The sequence below is a fragment of the Anomaloglossus baeobatrachus genome, chromosome 4 (assembly GCF_048569485.1).
Source record: "Anomaloglossus baeobatrachus isolate aAnoBae1 chromosome 4, aAnoBae1.hap1, whole genome shotgun sequence".
NCBI classification, from domain to species: Eukaryota; Metazoa; Chordata; class Amphibia; order Anura; family Aromobatidae; genus Anomaloglossus; species Anomaloglossus baeobatrachus.
The window spans coordinates 339,831,694-339,855,401 of record NC_134356.1 but is presented as its reverse complement, the minus strand read 5'-3'; the positions used below and the strand labels follow the sequence as shown (position 1 = coordinate 339,855,401).

General features: G+C 47.5%; 1 long non-coding RNA gene across 1 annotated transcript in view; it reads left to right on the top strand.

Moving 5' to 3' along the window:
• The window catches only part of LOC142301518 (uncharacterized), a 3,979-nt gene extending 3,001 nt beyond the window's left edge, over positions 1 to 978 (top strand). Inside the window, exon 2 of the long non-coding RNA XR_012752821.1 lies at positions 340 to 978. This is a non-coding gene — a long non-coding RNA (uncharacterized LOC142301518). The remainder of the gene's footprint in view (positions 1 to 339) is intronic.
• Positions 979 to 23,708: the final 22,730 nt, after the last annotated feature.

Here is a 23,708-nt window from a genome sequence, read left to right as displayed (position 1 = left end):
TGTGTGTGTGTGTGTGTGTTGGGTGGGGCTCGCAGGGAGAGAGGCTGCACGTTGGGTGGGGGGGGAGCTTGCAGGGGGAGAGAGGCTGCACGTTGGGGGGTGGATGCAGGGGGAGAGAGGCTGGACGTTGGGGGGGGGGGGGGGAGCTTGCAGGGGGGAAGAGGCTTCACGTTGGGGAGGGGGGAAGAGGCTGCACGTTGGGGGGGGGGGGGGAGCTTGCAGGGGGAAAGAGGCTGCACGTGGGGGGGCTCGTGCTGGGCAGGGGGCCGTGTTGCACTTTGTGGGAGGGGGGCTCGCCTGTGTGCTATTAATCTTTCTCCCTTTGTTTTTCTAACACAGTTTGTGACTACTGGCATCTGGGTGTAATTGCCCCCCCCCCCCCGTCGTCCCACCTTAGAGACTGAGAGAACAGTGTGGTGTAATGCACATCACACCTCCTGTGTCCTCCAATGTATTCAACAAGAGGATTTTTATGGTAAATGGAGAAATACAATTTTTACACCTAAAACGCACGGGACTCCGATACAAAAGATTTTTTTCTTTCATTGTTGCCAATGTCCAATATGGCTTTATTCTACGTATTAATTTGTAAAGTTGATTGTTAGTGTATATTTGTATCCCCGACCTTCTGTCTCCCCCTCCCTAATTACCCTGTAGACTGTAACCCCCCCCCGAGAGCAGGGTCCGCTCCCCTCTGTACTCGTCTGTCAGTGTTATATATTTGTATCCCCGACCTTCTGTCTCCTCCCCTTTACCCTGTAGACTGTGAGCCCCCCGAGGGCAGGGTCCGCTCCCCTCTGCACCCGTCTGTCAGGATTGGTTTATTCACTGTAATTTATATCTGTATTTTGTGTGTGACCCGTTCCCATGTACAGCATGGAATAAATGTTCTCTATAAAAATAAAACTGTATAAATATATTTCTCCTTTTTTTTTTTTTTTTAATTGATATACTTATTTTAATAAAACTGTTCTAGAAGTTTGGGCTGAATGTTCATTTCTATAATGATAAAGCTCGGTGTGACATTAGTGAGCAGTCACTGCCGGTCGGGCTGCGGTCACAGTGTTGTAGGTAGTTTCCAAAACATCTGTCCTCACATGTAGACCCACAGTAAACTGATCAGATCTCGCTGACAATTTATTTTCTGTCTTTAGCAGCGCCTGATCCTCTTATGCCCCCCATTTATTAGGCCCCAGTCCTGTTTCACCGTGTTTCCCTCCTTTGGTGGCAACATAACTCCATGAGGCTCACAACGCCTGATTCCGGTCATATGGGGCGAAACGTGTTTTTTTTTTTTCTTCTTTAAATTTAAAAGGGACGTAAGTTGCTTTTTGCTGAGCGTCTGAAGCTGTTGCCACCACTGTTCCATAGGACGGGCTCTGGCAGAGGTGACACTACATATTTTACAGAGGGGTAACAATACTACTTAGAAATTTTGAGAAGTATTTTTAGCTGCTGAGGAGAACATCATAATTTGCAGCAACTCAAAATGATAGTACATACAGTAGATGGGTATCTATAAGGCCCCTTTCAGATGTCCGTGTTTAAACAGGTGCAAGCCACACGTACCAGTATGGTTGTCCGTGTGGTACCGGTAAAAAAAAAGTAAGATACTGAAATGAATGTTTTTTGGTTTTGGTTTTTTTTTTTGTTTTTTTTTTTGTTTAATGTGGAAAGCCTGAAAAATTAAAGATATAGGAAGATAAATAGAGCTTATAGAATAGTGTTCTAGAGATAGTTAGCTTGACCAGCATTTTTACACCATTTTTATTTTTTAATTTAAAAAAAAAAAAGTGGGGTCCCCCCAACTTTCATATCCAGCACAGGAACAGCAGCAGCTGTAGGCTGAAATCCTCAGCTCTTTGCAGTACCTTGGCTGGTTATGAAAAAGAGGGGATCCACGCTTATTCTTTACATTTTTAGATTAAAAAAAATTACGTGTGGTCCCCTCTATTTTTACTAAAAAAACAGCCATGGTACAGCAGACAACTGGGGGATGATATTCTTAGGGTGGAAAGGGCCATGGTTATTTGCGCCCTTTCCAGCCTAACAATAGCAGCCCACAGACGCCCGAGAAGTGGCACATCAATTAGATGCAGCAATTGTGGTGCTGGACCTGGCTTTTCCCCGTTGCTTTGGTGCAATGGCAAACTGGGTAATATTTGTGGGGTTGACGCCAGCTCCAGCATACACCCCTACTACTAATCCAGTAGATGAAAGGAGAATAACAAACTTTATTTGAACAAAAAACCTTCGACTCAGACCTCATTCACCAATTTATTTGATTTTTATAAATAAAAAACAGTTCTACCGTAATCTATGGTGAGGTCCCACGACATTCCCCAAAAGCAAACCTGGAAAGACATAAAAGAGAAAATCATTCAATAAATAAAGACAAAAGACACCCTCTTTTCCAATTTATTTCTCTATCAAAGCCCTAATCCTGGTCTGCCGAAAGCCAATTGGGGGCGGTCACGTCAATACTGCTGTCACACTCAATGGAGAACCGAACATTCCTCATTGGTTGTGAGAGTACTCACACACACACACTGCTGTGGATGCTTCTCTTTGATGACCTTCATCTCATAAGGTGAGCTCAGGTTATTCAGGTCAGCAGTATGTGTGCGGGCGCGGCAGTGATGTCACAGGTTAATCAGAGTTCACAATGAACTCAGATGACATCCTGATGACACCCGCGCTACTGTGGGGGTCGCGGCAGTAACGTCATGGGTTCATCGGAGTTCTCAATAAACTTTGAAGAACCCGTGAAGTCACTGTCGCTACACCCGCGGTGGCGTAGGCGTTGTCAGGATATCAGAGTTCCTTGGATACTCACCTGTCCCCAGCGATGCTGTCCCTGGCACTGATGTCTATGGTGCTGCTGCTTCCAGGTCCTCCGTTGAGTGCATATTCATTGAGTATAATGAGCGGGGATCGGAAGCAAGTGACAGCAGGGCTGGAGACAAGTAAGTATAAAAATTCATTTTATTTCAGAGACACGTGTTTTCTCTGGTTCTTGTCACACGGATTACATCAGTGTGTGACATCCGTGCTGCCTGAGAAAAAAAAACAATGTCTGCGTGCAGGGAAATGTGGGGCAACACGGTCCATGTAAAAACATGCATGTGTGAGGAACACTATAGAATAACGTGAGTACGTGTGGCATCCGTGTTAAAAATGGATGTCACACATACCTGAAACATATGGATAAAAATTCCCCGTTTTCCCCAATCGGTGCGGGTTCCAGTGATCGGACACTGATCAGCAGGTGATCACCTGGCCCATGGATAGGTGATAACTTGTTTTCACTAAACAATCCCTTTAAGGTGTGTAAACAATCCCTACAATTATTTGTCCGACAGCTCTCTCTTGACTATCACATACAGGAGTGCTCGGCCAAATGTTCTTGTGTTCTCTCTCTGAGAGCTGATGTCGCCTCCTCTGGGGGTGGATTATCTTTCAAGAGATCAAAAGCATCAACAAGTGGAATTCAAACACGCCGGTTCCTTCCCTCCCTTTAAGCTGGGTTCACACTAATCGACAGCGACAACGACGTCGCTGTTTACGTCACCATTTTCTGTGACGTAACAGCGACCTTGTAAGTCGCTGTTATGATCGCTGCTTAGCTGTCAAACACAGCGACGCAGCAGCGATCATAACGTCGCTGTGCTACATGTGCAGAGAGCAGGGAGCCGCGCTTAGCGCTGGCTCCTTGCTCTCCTAGGTACAGTACACATCGGGTTAATTAACCCGATGTGTGCTGCAGCTACATGTCACAGTGCAGAGAGCAGGGAGCTGCGCACACTGCTTAGCGCTGGCTCCTTGCTCTCCTTGCTACAGTATACATTGGGTTAATTACCCGATGCGTACTGCAGCCACATGTGCACAGAGCAGGAGCCGGCACTGGCAGCAAGGGCGGAGGCTGGTAACGAAGGTAAATATCGGGTAACCAGGGAAAGTTCTTCCCTTGGTTACCCAATGTTTACGCTGGTTACAGCTTACCGCAGCTGCCAGACGCCGGCTCCTGCTCCCTGCCCGCTTCATTTCGTCGCTCTCTCGCTGTCACACACAGCGATGTGTGTGTCACAGCGGGAGAGTGACGACCAAAAAATTAAGCTGGACATTCAGCAACGACCGGCGACCTCACAGCAGGGGCCAGGTCGTTGCTGGATGTCACACACAGCGACAGCGACTGGACGTCGCTGCAACGTCACAGAAAATGGTGACGTAGCAGCGACCTCGTTGTTGTTGCTGTGTGTGACACCAGCTTTACATCCATTCTCGAGGTAAGTCAGATAGCCCCCATACACATCATATTGTTGTCTGATCCGTGCAATTTTAGCCCTATGTTTATGGGAGCTTTCATGTAATCTGTATAAGGGCTTATTCACACATCTATGAACGTCAGTACAATCTCTGAACACAATGCATGGACTGGCTGAGGCCGTCCTTATAGACAGTGCTGTGAGCTCAGAAATCATGAACCTCAGTGCAGCAACTCCGCTCTAGTCACCTCTAGTGAGATAGAATGGAGTTACTGTACAGGGGACGTTCCTTACAGACAGTGCTGTGAGCTCAGACATCATGAACCTTAGTGCAACAACTGTGATCTAGTCATCTCTGTGCTGGGCAGTGTTGTAACTAGAATTTGATGGGCCCCAATGCAAAATTAGGACCTGCCCCCCCAACACAGATACACTGGGTACAGGATAATGACACCGACACTCGGGGCATGGGATAATGACGCTGACACTCAGGGTGCGGGATAATGAAGTTAACACTTGGCTCTTTCCCTCAGCACTCAGGTTTCCCATGATCTGAAATCCCTCTTTCTATCATCATCCAGCTTTCCTATGTTCTGATATCCATCTTGTCCTCAGCACCCAGCTTCCCTAGGCTCTGCTATACATCTTTCCCTCAGCACCCAGCTTTCCCATATCATAGCATCGTAAAGCTGGGTGCTGCGGGTAAGAGCCTCTTTCCATCAGCACAAAACGTTCCCATCCCAAGCTTATGTCTTTGTCCCCCCTCGTATATATAGTTCTCCAAATACTATAATGGCCCCCACATAGCTTTCCATATAGCATATTGGGTCCCACGTAACCCTTCATTTTACTAGAATGCGTCCCATAGTCCTCCTTGTATTATAATGCATTTCCCATAGTCCTCTCTGTATAAGGTAACTCTTATAGCCCTCCAATTATTATACTACAACTCCCATAGTCCTCCATGTATTATAATTCACTCCATAGTCCTCCATATATTATACTGCACCCCATAGTCCTCCATATATTATAATGCACCCCCATAGTCCTCCATGTTTTATAATGCACCCCCATAGTCCATGGATAAGGTAGCCCTCATAGGCCTTCATATATTATAATGCAGCCCCCATAGTCATGCATGTATTATAATGCACCCCACAGCTCACCATGTATTATAATGCAGACCTCATAGGCCTCCATGTATAATAATGCAGCCCCCATAATCCTCCATATATTATAATAGTAGCTGTCATATACCGTCCCCCAGGCCCACCCACCCAGTTCCTTGACCACTTTTCAGCCTGGCTGCCGCACTTCATGCCCTCAGAATTACCAACCCTCATCCGAGGAGACTTTAACATACCCATGACCAGCCCCTCCTCCCCATCTGCATCCCAGCTTCTATCTCTCACCACCTCCCTTGGCCTCTCACAGCTCTCATCTTCTGAGACACATGAAGATGGTAACACTCTTGACCTGGTCTTTATCCGCCTCTGCTCAATCTCTGACTTTGACAACTCACCTCTTCCCCTCTCTGACCACAACATCCTCTCCTTCAAGCTCACAAACCCTCGTCCACCCCAGTACACTCCCACCTATCACACATTCAGAAACCTACAGGCCATTGACTTTCAGACCCTTACAGACTCTTTACACTCATCACTGTCCCCTATCTCCTCACTTTCCTGTCCTGATCTGGCTGTAAACCATTACAATGACACACTCAGAAATACCCTAGACCAAGTAGCACCCCTCACCCTCAGAACCTCCAAACACAGAGTAAAACAGCCTTGGCTCACTTCCCAAACTCGATTTCTCCAGTGATGCTCTAGGAGTGCCAAACGCATATGGAGGAAAACCCGCACACCAGAAAACGTCATCCACTACAAGTTCATCTTAAGGACCTACAACTCTTCACCTCGCCAAACAGACCTACTTCACCACCCTTATTTCCTCACTATCCAACAATCCAAAAAAGCTCTTTGACACCTTTCACTCCCTCCTCAGTCCCAAAGTACATACCCCCATCACAGACCTTCATGCTGATGACCTGGCCTCATATTTCACAGATAAAATAGAAAACATCCGCCAGGAGATCAGCTCCCAGCTACCAAGCGTTGTGAATCCCATCCCTCCATATATCCCATCAAGCTCACTTTCCACATTTGACCCAGTCACAGAGGAGGAAGTCTCCAGGCTCCTCTCTTCTTCTCATCCTACCACTTGCCCTACTGATCCCTTTCCCTCACACCTACTCTGGTTGTCACCACTCACCTAACTAAAATCTTCAATCTCTCTCTCTCTTCGGGTATCTTCCCCTCCTCCCTCAAACACTCTATTATTACTCCATTATTAAAAAAACCCTTCCCTTGATCCGTCCTGCACAAGCAACTACAGACCAGTCTCCAATCTCCCCTTCATCTTCAAACTCTTGGAGCGCCTGGTCTACTCTCGCCTCACCCGCTACCTGTCCTCTCACTCTCCTCTAGATCCTTTACAGTCTGGCTTCCGCCCTTTACACTCAACAGAAACTGCCCTTGTCAAAGTGACCAATGACCTATTGACTGCAAAACATAATGGTGACCACTCTCTGCTTATCCTTCTTGACCTCTCTGCCGCCTTCGACACTGTTGACCACCATCTCCTTCTCTCTATGCTCCATTCTATCGACCTAAAGGACACTGTGCTCTCGTGGTTCTCTAACTATCTTTCTCGCCGTTCATTCAATGTATCATTTGCTGGCTCCACATCTTCTCCTCTTCCTCTCACTGTTGGGGTCCCTTAAGGTTCAGTCCTCGGCCCTCTTCTTTTCTCCCTCTACACTGCCCCAATTGGAATGACCATTAGCAGATTTGGTTTTCAGTACCATCTTTATGCTGATGACACACAGCTATACACCTCATCCCCTGAGCTCACCCCCGCTGTACTACAGAACAGAAGTGACTGCCTGACTGCAGTTTGCAATGTCATGTCTGCTCTCTATCTCAAACTAAACCTTTCCAAAACTGCCCGCTCCTGCCGCTTGCACCTCAAGAACATCTCTAGAATCCGCCCCTTTCTCACAATGGAAATGACAAAAACACTCACCGTGGCCCTGATCCACTCTCGCCTTGACTACTGTAACTCACTATTAATTGGTCTCCCCCTAACTAGACTCTCTCCTCTACAGTCCATCCTTAATGCAGCAGCTAGGGTCATCTATCTGGCTAATCGCTACTCGGATGCCTCTGCTCTGTGCCAGTCATTGCACTGGCTGCCCATATATCACAGGATCCAATTCAAACTGCTTGTTCTCACCCACAAAGCTCTCCACAGTACAGCACCCCCTACATCTCCACCCTCCTCTCTGTCTATCACCACAAAGCTCTCCACAGTGCGGCACCCCCCTACATCTCCACCCTCCTCTCTGTCTGTCTCTGTCTCACCCCACCCGGTCTCTACGCTCTGAAAACGACTTTCGACTAACATCAACACTAATCCGAACCTCCCACTCCCAGATCCAAGACTTCTTCCGAGCTGCACCAATCCTCTGGAACGCTCTACTGTTAGGGCCAGGTGGACGGGCAGACCCAGGAGGCGGATCCACTGGGCCGAACTCCTTGATGAAGGCAAGGGGTCCGGTAGCCGGAGCACTACGGGTAGCAGGACAGTCCGTATACAAGAGTAGAATGGAGAAGTCCCTGGGACCACGGAGTCACTGATGGTAGTCCGGGTGACGGAGCTCAGGTTCGGAGGCCGAGATGTTGTCAGGTGGAGTCCGGAACCGATGGAGCGAGAGGACGGGTCACCTCAGGGATCAGAGATGGTACGGACTGACAGGATGGCAGATAGTCAACGTTCTGGGTTCGGGAATCGGCAGGACCGGATGGCGAGGCAGGAGCGGCTCTAGAAGAGAGATAGGTAAGTATGGCACAGAGACACAAGGAGACCTGACTCCTAGCTTGGGAAACACGAAGAACAGGCCCCGCCCACTTGGACACTAAACCCCTTTATACCCTGTACCTGTGTGCTCAATTTCCTGTCAGTGGACGCTGGCCCTTTAAGAAAGGGTCAATGACCGCGCGCGCGCCCTAATGCGCATGCGCGAGGCCCGGGTGCCAGAAGCCAGGGCAGGGAGCGGTGAGCAGGAAGCAGGAGAGCCGGGCTGGGGCTGAGCAGCCGACGGGCGCCGGGAGCGGGGACCGGACCGCCTGGAGACCGCAGGCAATGGAGGCTGGGGACCGGGGAGAGAAGCAGGGAAGCCGGGGAGCGTGGCAGGTGAGCCGGGGAGCAGAGCAGGGGAGCCGGAGAGCGTGACATCTAGCCCAAGAAGTCATAATGAATCATAACTTACTCTGCTTCAGACGCTCCCTAAAAACGCATCTTTTTAGGGCGGCCTACCACACTCCCTAATCTAATCCAATTCACACAGTGCCTCTACAACTTCTCACAACATAACCTCACGTCAAACTCCATGCCACCCAAATGCATCTCAAGATTCAGGCCCACTGGTCCAGGAAGCCATTATCTATCCCCCATTTCCTTGAAATTGCTGGATTGTCATTGTAAATAAGCACTTGTACCTTGCCCCCCCACCCCACCCATATCTCATTGTAGATTGTAAGCTCTCACGAGCAGGGTTGTCTTTTTTTTCCCCTCTAAATATTGGATTTTCTATTACTGTTATTACTGTTACTTTTTTGTATATCATCCTCCTGAATTGTAAAGCGCTGCGGAATATGTTGGCGCTATAGAAATAAAGATTATTATTATTATTATTATTATTATTAATATTATTAATACAGCTCACATAGTACTCCATGTATTACTGTATAATGCACTCCCCATAGTCATTCATGTATTATAATGCAGCCCTCAAAGTCCTCTGTATATTATACTGAACCCCATTGTCCTACATATACTGCACCCCATAGCCATCTATGTAAAATTCACCCCATAGTACTCCATATATTATACTGCACCACATAGTTCTCCATGTATTATACTGCACCCCATAGTACTACATACAGTTAGGTCCAGAAATATTTGGACAGTGACACAATTTTCGCGAGTTGGGCTCTGCATGCCACCACATTGGATTTGAAATGAAACCTCTACAACAGAATTCAAGTGCAGATTGTAACGTTTAATTTGAAGGTTTGAACAAAAATATCTGATAGAAATTGTAGGAATTGTACACATTTCTTTACAAACACTCCACATTTTAGGAGGTCAAAAGTAATTGGACAAATAAACCAAACCCAAACAAAATATTTTTAATTTCAATATTTTGTTGCCAATCCTTTGGAGGCAATCACTGCCTTAAGTCTGGAACCCATGGACATCACCAAACGCTGGGTTTCCTCCTTCTTAATGCTTTGCCAGGCCTTTACAGCCGCAGCCTTCAGGTCTTGCTTGTTTGTGGGTCTTTCCGTCTTAAGTCTGGATTTGAGCAAGTGAAATGCATGCTCAATTGGGTTAAGATCTGGTGATTGACTTGGCCATTGCAGAATGTTCCACTTTTTTGCACTCATGAACTCCTGGGTAGCTTTGGCTGTATGTTTGGGGTCATTGTCCATCTGTACTATGAAGCGCCGTCCGATCAACTTTGCGGCATTTGGCTGAATCTGGGCTGAAAGTATATCCTGGTACACTTCAGAATTCATCCGGCTACTCTTGTCTGCTGTTATGTCATCAATAAACACAAGTGACCACGTGATCACGTTGCCTCCACCATGTTTTACAGAGGATGTGGTGTGCCTTGGATCATGTGCCGTTCCCTTTCTTCTCCAAACTTTTTTCTTCCCATCATTCTGGTACAGGTTGATCTTTGTCTCATCTGTCCATAGAATACTTTTCCAGAACTGAGCTAGCTTCATGAGGTGTTTTTCAGCAAATTTAACTCTGGCCTGTCTATTTTTGGAATTGATGAATGGTTTCCATCTAGATGTGAACCCTTTGTATTTACTTTCATGGAGTCTTCTCTTTACTGTTGACTTAGAGACAGATACACCTACTTCACTGAGAGTGTTCTGGACTTCAGTTGATGTTGTGAACGGGTTCTTTTTCACCAAAGAAAGTATGCGGCGATCATCCACCACTGTTGTCATCCGTGGACGCCCAGGCCTTTTTGAGTTCCCAAGCTTACCAGTCAATTCCTTTTTTCTCAGAATGTACCCGACTGTTGATTTTGCTACTCCAAGCATGTCTGCTATCTCTCTGATGGATTTTTTCTTTTTTTTTCAGCCTCAGGATGTTCTGCTTCACCTCAATTGAGAGTTCCTTAGACCGCATGTTGTCTGGTCACAGCAACAGCTTCCAAATGCAAAACCACACACCTGTAATCAACCCCAGACCTTTTAACTACTTCATTGATTACAGGTTAACGAGGGAGACGCCTTCAGAGTTAATTGCAGCCCTTAGAGTCCCTTGTCCAATTACTTTTGGTCCCTTGAAAAAGAGGAGGCTATGCATTACAGAGCTATGATTCCTAAACCCTTTCTCCGATTTGGATGTGAAAACTCTCATATTGCAGCTGGGAGTGTGCACTTTCAGCCCATATTATATATATAATTGTATTTCTGAACATGTTTTTGTAAACAGCTAAAATAACAAAACTTGTGTCACTGTCCAAATATTTCTGGACCTAACTGTATATTATACTGCACCCCACAGTCCTGCGTATATTATACTGCACCCCATAGTTTTCCATATATTATAATGCACCCCCATAGTCCTATATGTATTATAATGCAGTCACCATAGTCCTTCATACACTGTGTGCAGAATTATTAGGCAAGTTGTATTTCAGAGGATTTTTTTCTATTATTGATCAACAACTATGTTCTCAATCACCCAAAAGACTCATAAATATCAAAGCTTAATATTTTTGGCAGTTGGAGTGGGGGTTTTTAGATTTGGCTATCTTAGGCTAGATTTGGCTATCTTAGGTCCACGCAGCGGAAAATGCACGGATTTTGCCGCGGATTTCTCGCAGAAAAGCCGCGGATTTCACGAAAATCTGCAGCACCGGCACTTCCCAGCCATTTCTATGGCATTTTGGAAATGCTGTGTCCATGCTGTGGATTTTTCCGCAGCGGATTTCGTGCGGATTTTGGTCCGGAAAAATCTGCAACATGTCAATTATTGTTGCGGATTTTCATCCGGATTTTGGCTTTAAAATTGGGAAAAAAAAATCCGCATCAAATCCGCGGCAATTACGCGGTAAATCCACGGCAAATCCGCACCTTTGAAAAGGTGCGGATTTTGCGGGAAAGCTGCGGATTTTGATGCAGAAAAATCCGCAGCTACATTCTCTCGTGGACACATAGCCTTAGGAGGATATCTGTCTGTGCGGGTAACTATTACTGTGCAGAATTATTAGGCAACTTAATAAAAACCAAATCTATTCCCATCTCACTTGTTTATTTTCACCAGGTAAACCAATATAACTGCACAAAATTTAGAAATAAACATTTCTGACATGCAAAAAAAACCACAAAAAATTAGTGACCAATATAGCCCCCTTTCTTTATGATGACACTTAACAGCCGACTATCCATAGATTCTGTCATTGCTTGATCTGTTTACACTCAGCATTGCGTGCAGCAGCCGCCACAGCCTCCAGACACCACAGCCTCCAGACACCACAGCCTCCAGTCACCACAGCCTCCAGCCACCACAGCCTCCAGACACTGCTCCCAGAGGTGGACTGTTTTCTTTCCCTGTAGATCTCACATTTTATGAGGGACCACAGATTCTCTATGGGGTTCAGATCAGGTGAACAAGGGGGCCATGTCATTATTTTTTCATCTTTTAGACCTTTACTGGCCACCCACGCTGTGGAGTAGTTGGATGCATGTGATGGAGCATTGTCCTGCATGAAAATCATGTTTTTCTTGAACGATACTGATTTCTTCCTGTACCACTGCTTGAAGAAGTTGTCTTCCAGAAACTGGCAGTAGGTCTGGGAGTTGAGCTTCACTCCATTCTCAACCCGAAAAGGTCACACAAGTTGATCTTTGATGATCCCAGCCCATACCAGTACCCACCTCCACCTTGCTGGTGTCTGAGTCGGAGCGGAGCTCTCTGCCCTTTACTGATCCAGCCTCTGGCCCATCCATCTGCCCATCAAGAGTCACTCTCATTTCATCAGTCCATAAAACCTTTGAAAAATCAGTCTTAAGATATTTCTTGGCCCAGCCTTGACGTTTTATCTTATGTTTCTTGGTCAGAGGTGGTGGTTTATCAGCCTTCCTTACCTTGGCCATGTCCCTGAGTATGGCACACCTTGTGCTTTTTGATACTCCAGTAACGTTGCAGCTGTGAAATATGGCCAAACTGGTGGCAAATGGCATCTTGATTTTCCTCAATTCATGGGCAGTTATTTTGTGCCTTTTTGTCCCGGAACGCTTCTTGCGACCCTGTTGGCTATTTGACATGAAACGCTTGATTGTTAGGTGATCACGCTTCAAAGGTTTGGCAATTTGAAGACTGCTGCATCCCTCTGCAAGACATCTCACAATTTTAGACTTTTCAGAGCCCGTCAAATCTCTCTTCTGACCCATTTTGTCAAAGGAAAGGAAGTTGCCTAATAATTAAGCACACCTTATATAGGGTGTTGATGTCATTACACCGCACCCCTCCTCATTACAGAGATGCACATCACCTGATTTACTTAATTGGCAGTTGGCTTTCACTATACAGCTTGGAGTAGGACAACATGTAGAAAAAGTATCATGTGATCAAAATACTAATTTGCCTAATAATTCTGCACACAGTGTATTGTATTATTCACCCCATAGTCCTTAATGTATTCTAATGCAGCCCTATTGTCCATGTATAAGGTAACGCCATTAGTCCTCATATAATGCAGCCCCCATAATCCTATATGTATTATAACGCATCCCCATAGTCCTTCATATTGTATTATGCAGCCCTATAATCCTCCATATACAGTGCCTACAAGTAGTATTCAACCCCCTGCAGATTTAGCAGGTTTACACATTCGGAATTAACTTGGCATTGTGACATTTGGACTGTAAATCAGCCTGGAAGTGTGAAATGCAGCAAAAAAGAATGTTATTTCTTTTTTTATTTTTTTTTTAAATTGTGAAAAGTTTATTCAGAGGGTCATTTATTATTCAACCCCTCAAACCACCAGAACTGTTTGGTTCCCCTAATGTATTAAGAAGTATTTCAGGCACAAAGAACAATGAGCTTCACATGTTTGGATTAATTATCTCTTTTTCCAGCCTTTTCTGACTAATTAAGACCCTCCCCAAACTTGTGAACAGCACTCATACATAGTCAACATGGGAAAGACAAAGGAGCATTCCAAGGCCATCAGAGACAAGATCGTGGAGGGTCACAAGGCTGGCAAGGGGTACTAAACCCTTTCCAAGGAGTTGGGCCTACCTGTCTCCACTGTTGGGAGCATCATCCGGAAGTGGAAGGCTTATGGAACTACTGTTAGCCTTCCACGGCCTGGACAGCCTTTGAAAGTTTCCACCCGTGCCGAGGCCAGGCTTGTCCGAAGAGTCAAGGCTAACCCAAGGACAACAAGGAAGGAGCTCCGGGAAGATCTCATGGCAGTGGGGACATTGGTTTCAGTCAATACCATAAGTAACGTACTCCACCGCAATGGTCTCCATTCCAGACGAGCCCGTAAGGTACCTTTACTTTCAAAGCGTCATGTCAAGGCTCGTCTACAGTTTGCTCATGATCACTTGGAGGACTCTGAGACAGACTGGTTCAAGGTTCTCTGGTCTGATGAGACCAAGATCGAGATCTTTGGTGCCAACCACATACGTGACGTTTGGAGACTGGATGGCACTGCATACGACCCCAAGAATACCATCCCTACAGTCAAGCATGGTGATGGCAGCATCATGCTGTGGGGCTGTTTCTCAGCCAAGGGGCCTGGCCATCTGGTCCGCATCCATGGGAAGATGGATAGCACGGCCTACCTGGAGATTTTGGCCAAGAACCTCCGCTCCTCCATCAAGGATCTTAAGATGGGTCGTCATTTCATCTTCCAACAAGACAACGACCCAAAGCTCACAGCCATGAAAACCAAGGCCTGGTTCAAGAGGGAAAAATCAAGGTGTTGCAGTGGCCTAGTCAGTCTCCTGACCTTAACCCAATTGAAAACTTGTGGAAGGAGCTCAAGATTAAAGTCCACATGAGACACCCAAAGAACCCAGATAACTTGGAGAAGATCTGCATGGAGGAGTGGGCCAAGATAACTCCAGAGACCTGTGCTGGCCTGATCAGGTCTTATAAAAGACGATTATTAGCTGTAATTGCAAACAAGGATTATTCCACAAAATATTAAACCTAGGGGTTGAATAATAATTGACCCACACTTTTATGTTGAAAATTTATTAAAATTTAACTGAGCAACATAACTTGTTGGTTTGTAGGATTTATGCATCTGTTAATAAATCCTGCTCTTGTTTGAGGTTTGCAGGCTCTAACTTATTTGCATCTTATCAAACCTGCTAAATCTGCAGGGGGTTGAATACTACTTGTAGGCACTGTATAATGCACCCCTAAAGTCCATGTATAAGGTAACCCAATTAGTCCTCCATATAATGCAACCCCCTAAGTCCTATATGTATTAAAATGCACCCCATAGTTCTTCATATTGGATTATGCAGCTCCATAGTCCTCCATGTATAATGCACCCCTATATTCCATGTAAAAGGGATCCTTCATATAGTATTATGCACCCCTTATATTCCTGCATATAGTATTATGCACCCCTTATATTCCTCCACATAGTATTATGCTCCCCTTATATTCCTTCATATAGTTTAGTACACGCCTTATATTCCTCCATATAGTAGTATGCACCCCTTATATTCTGCCATATACTAGTATGCAGCCCCCATATAGTGCACCACCATATTGTGTGCCCCAATATAATATTGTGCGCCAACATATAGTTATATGTGTCACGCTCCCCGGTGCCCGTGCCATGCTCCCCGGTGCCCGTGCCACGCTCCCCGGTTCCCCTGCCACGCTCCACGGCTCCCCTGCCACGCTCCCCGGCTCCTCTGCCACGCTCCCCGGCTCCTCTGCCACGCTCCCCCGCTCCCGGACCTCGCTTCCCCACTCCCGTGCCACGCTCCCCGGTCCCCTGCTCCTCAGCCTCCATGCTCCCTCACCTGCGTCCTCCAGGCAACCCGGTCCCCGGTCCCGGCGCCCGTCTGCTGTCCTGAGCCGGCCCGGCACTCCTGCCTCCTGTACACCGCATCCTGCTCTGGCTTCTGGCACCCGGGCCTCGCGCATGCGCATTAGGGCGTGCGCGCGGTCATTGACCTTTTCTTAAAGGGCCAGCGTCCTCCAACAGGATATTGAAGATGCAGGTACAGGGTATATAGGGGGTTCCTTTCCAAGTGGGCGGGGCCTGTTCTTCGTGTTTGCTAAGCTAGGAGTCAGGTCTCCCTGTGCCATTGTCTCGTACTCACCTATCTCTCTTGTAGAGCCGCTCCTGTCCCGCCAACCGATCCTGACGGTTCCAGAACCCCGAACGGACTGTCCGCCATCTTCTCAGTCCCTACCGTCTCCGATTCCTGGATCTGTGCGGTGACCGATCTCCCCGTTCCGCTGGTTGTGGACCCTGCCTGACATCATCTCGGCCTCCGAACCTGCGCTCCGTCACCCGGACTACCTTCAGAGACTCCGTGATCCCAGGGACTTCTACACCCACTCCTCTGAACGGACTGTCCTGCTACCCGTAGTGCTTCGGCTACCGGGCACCTTGCCCTCGGTTGGGTGCTCAGTCCAGTGGATCCACCTCCTGGGCCTACCCGTCATCCTGGTCCTAACAATATGCAGCCCCATATACTATTTTGCAACCCCAATAAATGCTTCCCCATAGTCCTCTGGAATTCCTGATTAAATACACAAATATACTCACTTCTCCTCATTCAGCCACTGCCCCAGTCTCCTCAGCGTGTGTCCACTGTTATGCCACTCTGACATTTTAGCACATCAGTGCGCAGTAGTGACGTCACTGCTAGAGATGAGCGATGTTCGAGGTTCGCCAATTTCATGTTCGAGTGATTTTTGCTAAAAGCTCGACAGTTCGAGTTACGTTCGAGAACAGTTCGATCACCAAAAAGCCTAGCTAGTTACTAGCTGGCTTTTCACTGTAATAGTGTGAGTCACTCTGTGATTCACACTATTATCAAATTTCAGCTTATAGTGTGCGGGGGGGACGGGGTTTAGATCTGTGCTACTGCAAAGTGCTGAGAGAATGCCGATCACTATTTATTAATTTTTTTTTCCCCTAACCGCGCGTGCAGTGGAGCGTTCCAAGCTGTCAGCAAATCACAGACACAAACACAGCTAAGTTGATTTTTGCCAGACAAGCAAGGGCATGTGTCATAGGCTGTGCATGTCACATGTCCTTAACCTATAAGATACGGCCATTTTCCCCTTCGCCGCTATTATCTGTCTTCTGCGTGTGGGTGACAGTCACCGCTCACGCTGCTGCTGCTGCTGCTGTGTGCGCTATAGAGATACAGTGCAATCTACACAGCGCTTTAGGGATTAGGGACTGCTGGTTATTTCAGCCCTTTTCAGGGCTGATTTACAGGCATTCATAGCCATAGCTGCTAAGCATGTCCGTGCAAATGCGGTGTAGGGATTTAGATAACAGCGTCTGGCTACCTCAGCTCAGGCAATTCCTTACTGCATTTTTTCATTAGCAGGGATAGAAAGTGAGGCTTCCTTTGCTGTCCTGCTCCCCAGAGCACCCGTGCATTCTACCCACATGCACATTTTTGCCACGCTATTTTATTTGCCCAAGGAGCTGACACTTTTTGTGCCATCCTAAAAGTGTCTGGAATACTACCTTAGTGTTCCTTTGCTGTCTTGCTACCTACAGCACCCGTGCATTATACCCACCTGCCCATTTTTGCCATGCTATTTTATTTGCCCTAAGAGCTGACACTTTTTGTGACATCCTAAAAGTGTCTGAGATAGTACCTTAGGGCGGCTTTGCACACTACGACATCGCAGGTGCGATGTCGGTGGGGTCAAATTGAAAGTGACGCACATCCGGCATCGCATGCGACATCGTAGTGTGTAAAGCCTAGATGATACGATTAACGAGCGCAAAATCGTCGTAATCGTATCATCGGTGCAGCGTCGGCGTAATCCATAATTACACTGACGCGACGGTCCGATGTTGTTCCTCGTTCCTGCGGCAGCACACATCACTGTGTGTGAAGCCGCAGGAGCGAGGAACATCTCCTACCGGCGTCACCGCGGCTTCCGTAGGATATGCGGAAGGAAGGAGGTGGGCAGGATGTTCACATCCTGCTCATCTCCGACCCTCCGCCGCTATTGGCCGCCTGCCGTGTGACGTCGCTATGACGCCGCACGACCCGCCCCCTTAGGAAGGAGGCGGGTCGCCGGCCAGAGCGACGGTCGCAGGGCAGGTGAGTGCGCGTGAAACTGGCGTAGCGATAATTTTTGCTACGCCAGCTATCACACGATATCGTACCTGCGACGGGGGCGGGGACTATCGCGTGCGACATCGCAGCATCGGCTTGCGATGTCGCAACGTGCAAAGCCCGCCTTAGTGTTCCTTTGCTGTCCTGCTACCCACAGCACCCATGCATTATACCCACCTGCCCATTTTTGCCATGCTATTTTATTTGACCAAAGAGCTGACACTTTTTGTGCCATCCTAAAAGTGTCTGGAATACTACGTTAGTGACCCTTTGCTGTCCTGCTACCCACAGCACCCGGGCATTCTACCCAACTGCCCATTTTTCCCACACAATTCTATTTGCAAACTGTGCTGCCACTGTTAGGGGCATATTAAAATTGTCTGGGATAGTCAGTGTTGGTTCTTCAGCTGTCAATAAAGCTAGACCACCGCTGCAATCTACAGCACCTCTCCATTTTTGCTACCACATTTTAAGTGTCCAATCTTTTCGCTAACAAAATGAGTGGCAAAAGGACAGATGCTGGTGGAAAGGGGAACAGGCGTGTTGGAAAAGGAAAAAAAGTTTGTGTCCGTGGGGTAGGTGGGAAAGCTATATTAACATCTGCTGAAGAAATGCCATCTTCCAGCAAAAGTAAGATGTCTACTACTTTCCATGGACAATCCGATGTGCTTCCTTTTTTACGGAACCGAACAACTGTAACAAAGGTAGATGATGCACAAAAAAAAACAAGCTTGAATGGATCTCAAGTGCTCCAACAAGTGGCCTCTCCTCCACCTCAACTTCAACATCCAAAAAACAACAGTCCTCTGAGTTGTCATCCCAATCGCACTTGCTTTCTCCCAGCTCTCAAGTCTCCACCCGCCCTGAAGAGTATGGTGTAACAGAGATGGCTGAGTCTGCAGAGCTGTTCAGTCACACTATAGCCTCTGGGAATCAGAGGTCTGTTGCCAAGCTACAGTGAGTACAGACCAGGAAATGTCTGCAGTGATGCCCAGAAGCTTTGTGAGTCTGATTCAGGCCTTGATGACCAAGTTTCTGAGCATAATGTAGACCCTCATTCCCAAACTGTAACACCTGTTGGTAGAGACAATGAGGAACATACTGATGACGATGAGACGCAGATACCAGATTGGGATGACAACTTAACTTGATAATGAAGTTCTAGATCCCACTTACTGTCAACCCACAGTCAGGCACTCGAGGAGGACACCAGAGGCGGTGGAGGAGGATGCAACTGATGACGAAGTTACCTTGCGCCTTCCTGGACAGAGTCGGAGAACTGGAAGCACGTCAACAACTGCATCCTCAGCCACAACTCTGCCTCTGAGCACAAGTCGGGGTGGCTCTGCAGGTCGCATGGCCTCTAAGCCTTGCCTAGCCGGGTCCTTTTTTGACCTTGCAAAGGATCTCCCAAATCATGTGATCTGTAAAATTTGTCACCAATCTATAAGTAAAGGCCAAAACCTCACCAGTTTGACAACTTCTTCCATGAATCGTCACATGAATAACAAGCATAAGTCCCAGTGGGAAGCTCACCGTGCTGCAATGCGGCCTAGCGGAGCGAGCCAACCACCGCCTGCCCCTTCAAATTCCTCCGCGCGCCCTTCATCTTCTATGACTGTGGGGACAGCTGTCACACATGTTTTTCCACGCAGATCTTCCACCTCTTTAACCGCAACAGCCAGTTTGCTTGGCAGGTTGTCAGTTGGTTTGGAAGGGGAAACAAGTGCTGGTGTAGAGCTCTCTCAGACATCGAGAGCATCAACTTTGGATGAAGGCAACATCATGTCTCCGCCTGCACTTTCCTCACAGATCTGCAGTTTTCCAGGGACACCCTACTCACCACCGTCTCCACACAGCAGCCAGATCTCGGTCCCTCAGATGTGGACAAATAAAAGGCCATTTCCTCCGAGCCATGACAAAGCTAAGAGGTTGACTTTCACCCTCTGTAAGCTCTTGGCTACCGAAATGCTGCCTTTCCACCTGGTGGACACAGAGGATTTTCAAGACCTTATATCAGTCGCAGTGCCACAGTGCCAGATGCCCAGTCGCCACTACTTCTCCAAGAAAGGTATGCCTGCGCTACACCAGCATGTCGCACACAACATCGCCGCTTCCTTGAGAAACTCTGTGTGTGACAGGGTGCATTTCCCCACCGATACTTGGACCAGTAAGCATGGACATGGGCGTTACATGTCGCTGACTGGGCACTGGGTAACTATGGTGAGAGATGGTGAGGGGTCTGCTGAACAAGTCTTGCCGTCCCCACGACTTGTGCGTCAATCCTCTGTATGTCGAAGTTCCTCCACTGCTTCTGCCTCCTCAACCTCATCTGGGTCCTCCACCTCCGCCCAAAGCCTGTGTGGTCAGGCCACCCGCGTTGTAACTGTGCACAAGGAATCCCACACACCTCCTTACTATGCTGGCAGTAGAGCTCAACGGCATCAGGCGGTCTTTACGTTGAAATGTCTGGGAAATAAGAGTCACACAGCTGAGGAGTTGTGGTCAGCTCTGCACTCAGAGTTTCGTAAATGGTTGTCTCCACTCAACCTGCAGCCAGGTAAGGCCGTGTGCGACAATGCTGCAAACCTGGGTGCGGCCCCTCGCCGGGGCAAGGTGACACACGTGCCTTGTATGGCTCACATTTTGAACCTTGTTGTCCAGCAATTTTTCACCCACTATCCCGACCTAGATGGGCTTCTGCACAGGGCACGGTCACTCTCTGCTCACTTCCGCCGTTCAACCGCCGCAGCTGACCGACTTGCATCGCTGCAGAGGTCTTTCGGCCTGCTGGTTCATCGCCTGAAATGCGATGTGACGACACGCTGGAATTCGACTCTCCACATGTTACAGCGACTGTGGCAGCACCGCCGAGCCCTGGTGCAATACGTTATGACGTATAGCCTGGGCCAACGAGATGCAGAGGTGGGGCAGATCACGCTGATGGAGTGGTCTCAGATCAAGGACCTATGCACCCTTCTGCACAGCTTCGACATGGCGACGAATATGTTTAGCACTGACAATGCCATTATTAGCATGACAACGGAAGGGTTAACATGATCTACAAGGACCAGACGTTCATCATCACCAAGGCGGCAGGCATGGGACAGTGGGGGAGAGGGATTAACAAGGGCGCATGGTAGCAGCCAAACTGTTTAGGAAGGGGCAGGAGCCCATGGAGAAATGGAGGACGAACTGTCGATGGGCATGGAAGACTCAGCTGATGAGGGAGACCTTGGTCAAATTTCGGTTGTTCGAGGTTGGGAGGATATGTCAGAGGAAGGCAGCATGGTTATCACCTCGCCGCCACCAACACAGCAAGGACTTGGTCCGCAGGGATGCGCAAGACACATGAGTGCCTTCTTGCTGCACTACCTTCAACATGACCCTCGGATTGTCCGAATTAGAAGTAATGATGACTACTGGCTTGCCACACTCTTAGATCCCCGGTACAAGTCCAAGTTTTGCAAAATAATTCCAGCCATAGAAAGGGACGCACGTATGCAGGAGTATCAGCAGAAGCTGTTACTCGATCTTAGCTCGGCTTTTCCACCAAACAACCGTGCAGGTGCAGGGAGTGAATCTCCCAGTTGTAACTTGACAAACAGGGGACTGTCTCGTCATCAACAGTCAAACCGTACCAGCAGCACCGTATCTGGTGGTAACAGCAGTTTTATTGAATCGTTTCATAATTTTTTAGACCCTCCTTTGCAAGGCCACCAGAGACAAGAAGTCTGACACATAGTAAACGGCTGGAGAGGATGATACAGGAGTATCTCCAAATGAACATCGATGCCATGACTTTGCAAATGGAGCCTTGCTCATTTTGGGCTTCAAATCTTGAAAAATGGCCAGAGCTCTCCACTTACGCCTTGGAGATCTTGTCATGTCCCGCGGCCAGCGTTGTCTCTGAATGTGTCTTCAGTGCTGCTGGGTGTGTGCTGACAGATAAGCGCACGCGTCTGTCCAGTGACAATGTGGACAGACTAACGTTCATCAAGATGAACAAGTCATGGATCAGCAAGGACTTTGCTACCCCAGTGTCATCCTGGGGAGAGTAAAGGCTTGTGGATTTGGATTGTGCTTGATGCAAGTCAACATGTGAAGTTTACAACTAGGGCACAAGTGATGCCACTGAAGTGGTGTGTGTGGGGCCCAATTTTTGGAAAAAAGGGAGACTCCGCTTGGAGTCCCCTTGCTGTGTTTTTAAAAATGATCCAAGATGAACAAGTCATAGTTCAGCAAGGACTTTGCTACCTACCCAGGTGTCATCCTGAAGACAGTTAAGGCTGGCGTATTTTTGAATGTGCTTGATGCAAATCAACAGGTCAAGTTTGCAACTGGGGCACAAGTGATGCCACTGAAGGGGTGTGTGTGGCCCAATTTTTGGAAAAAAGGGAGACTCTGCTTAGAGTCCCTTTGCTGTGTTTTACATGATTTTAGAAGGGCGTGCCATGCCTATATCTGTGTCTCCTCCTCTTTTTCCTCGTCCAGCTGTTTCGTTTTCGCATGAGTATATGTCCTTGTCACTTTCCCATGTGTTTGTGGTATGTTGTGAGTTGTTTGTCACCTTTTGGACACCTTTGAAGGTGTTTTCTATGTGTTTTTAGTTGTTTGCCTCCCATTGTTTTCAATGGGGTTCGAGAGGTTCGTCAAACGGTTCGTCGAACGGCACCTCGAACGGAGCCTTCAGAGGCTCGCTCATCTCTAGTAACCGCAGTCCTCCATGCTGAAACATCAGTGTCTCACAGACACATAGTAGTAGAATGATTAGAAATAGTGTTCTGCTCCTCCTCGCATTGTTCCTTTCAATTGTATTGGCATCTGTGATGGTGATGCCGATATAAATGAAAGTACGATCGTCGTCAGGAGGTCCACGGGGCCACAGTGACTCACGGGCCCAATCTAGACAGCTCACTAGTGAATCATCTAGAATAGAGTGGCAAAAATGAGGTGCTCAAAATATCCACTCTGATCTAGACGGCTCACTGCTAAATCACCTAGAACAGAGTGGCTAAAATGAGGTCCTCAAAAAATCCACTCTGATATAGACGGCTCACTACTGAAGCAGCTAGAACGGAGTGGCTTTTTTGAGGTCCTCAAAAAATCCACTACGACACAATGTGGATATTATGAGGACTTTCAGCTGCGCACTGTTACGCTTTTTGCTTTGAGGCTCCTCCCACTCTTCGAAAAAATCCATTGCAGTCACCTCAGTACCAAATGTACATAATGTAGTGGCTAAAATGAGGTCCTCAAAAAATCCACTCTGATATAGACGGCTCACTACTGAAGCAGCTAGAACGGAGTGGCTTTTTTGAGGTCCTCAAAAAATCCACTACGACACAATGTGGATATTATGAGGACTTTCAGCTGCGCTCTGTTACGCTTTTTGCTTTGAGGCTCCTCCCACTCTTCGAAAAAATCCATTGCAGTCACCTCAGTACCAAATGTACATAATGTAGTGGCTAAAATGAGGTCCTCAAAAAATCCACTCTGATATAGACGGCTCACTACTGAAGCAGCTAGAACGGAGTGGCTTTTTTGAGGTCCTCAAAAAATCCACTACGACACAATGTGGATATTATGAGGACTTTCAGCTGCGCACTGTTACGCTTTTTGCTTTGAGGCTCCTCCCACTCTTCGAAAAAATCCATTGCAGTCACCTCAGTACCAAATGTACATAATGTAGTGGCTAAAATGAGGTCCTCAAAAAATCCACTCTGATATAGACGGCTCACTACTGAAGCAGCTAGAACGGAGTGGCTTTTTTGAGGTCCTCAAAAAATCCACTACGACACAATGTGGATATTATGAGGACTTTCAGCTGCGCACTGTTACGCTTTTTGCTTTGAGGCTCCTCCCACTCTTCGAAAAAATCCATTGCAGTCACCTCAGTACCAAATGTACATAATGTAGTGGCTAAAATGAGGTCCTCAAAAAATCCACTCTGATATAGACGGCTCACTACTGAAGCAGCTAGAACGGAGTGGCT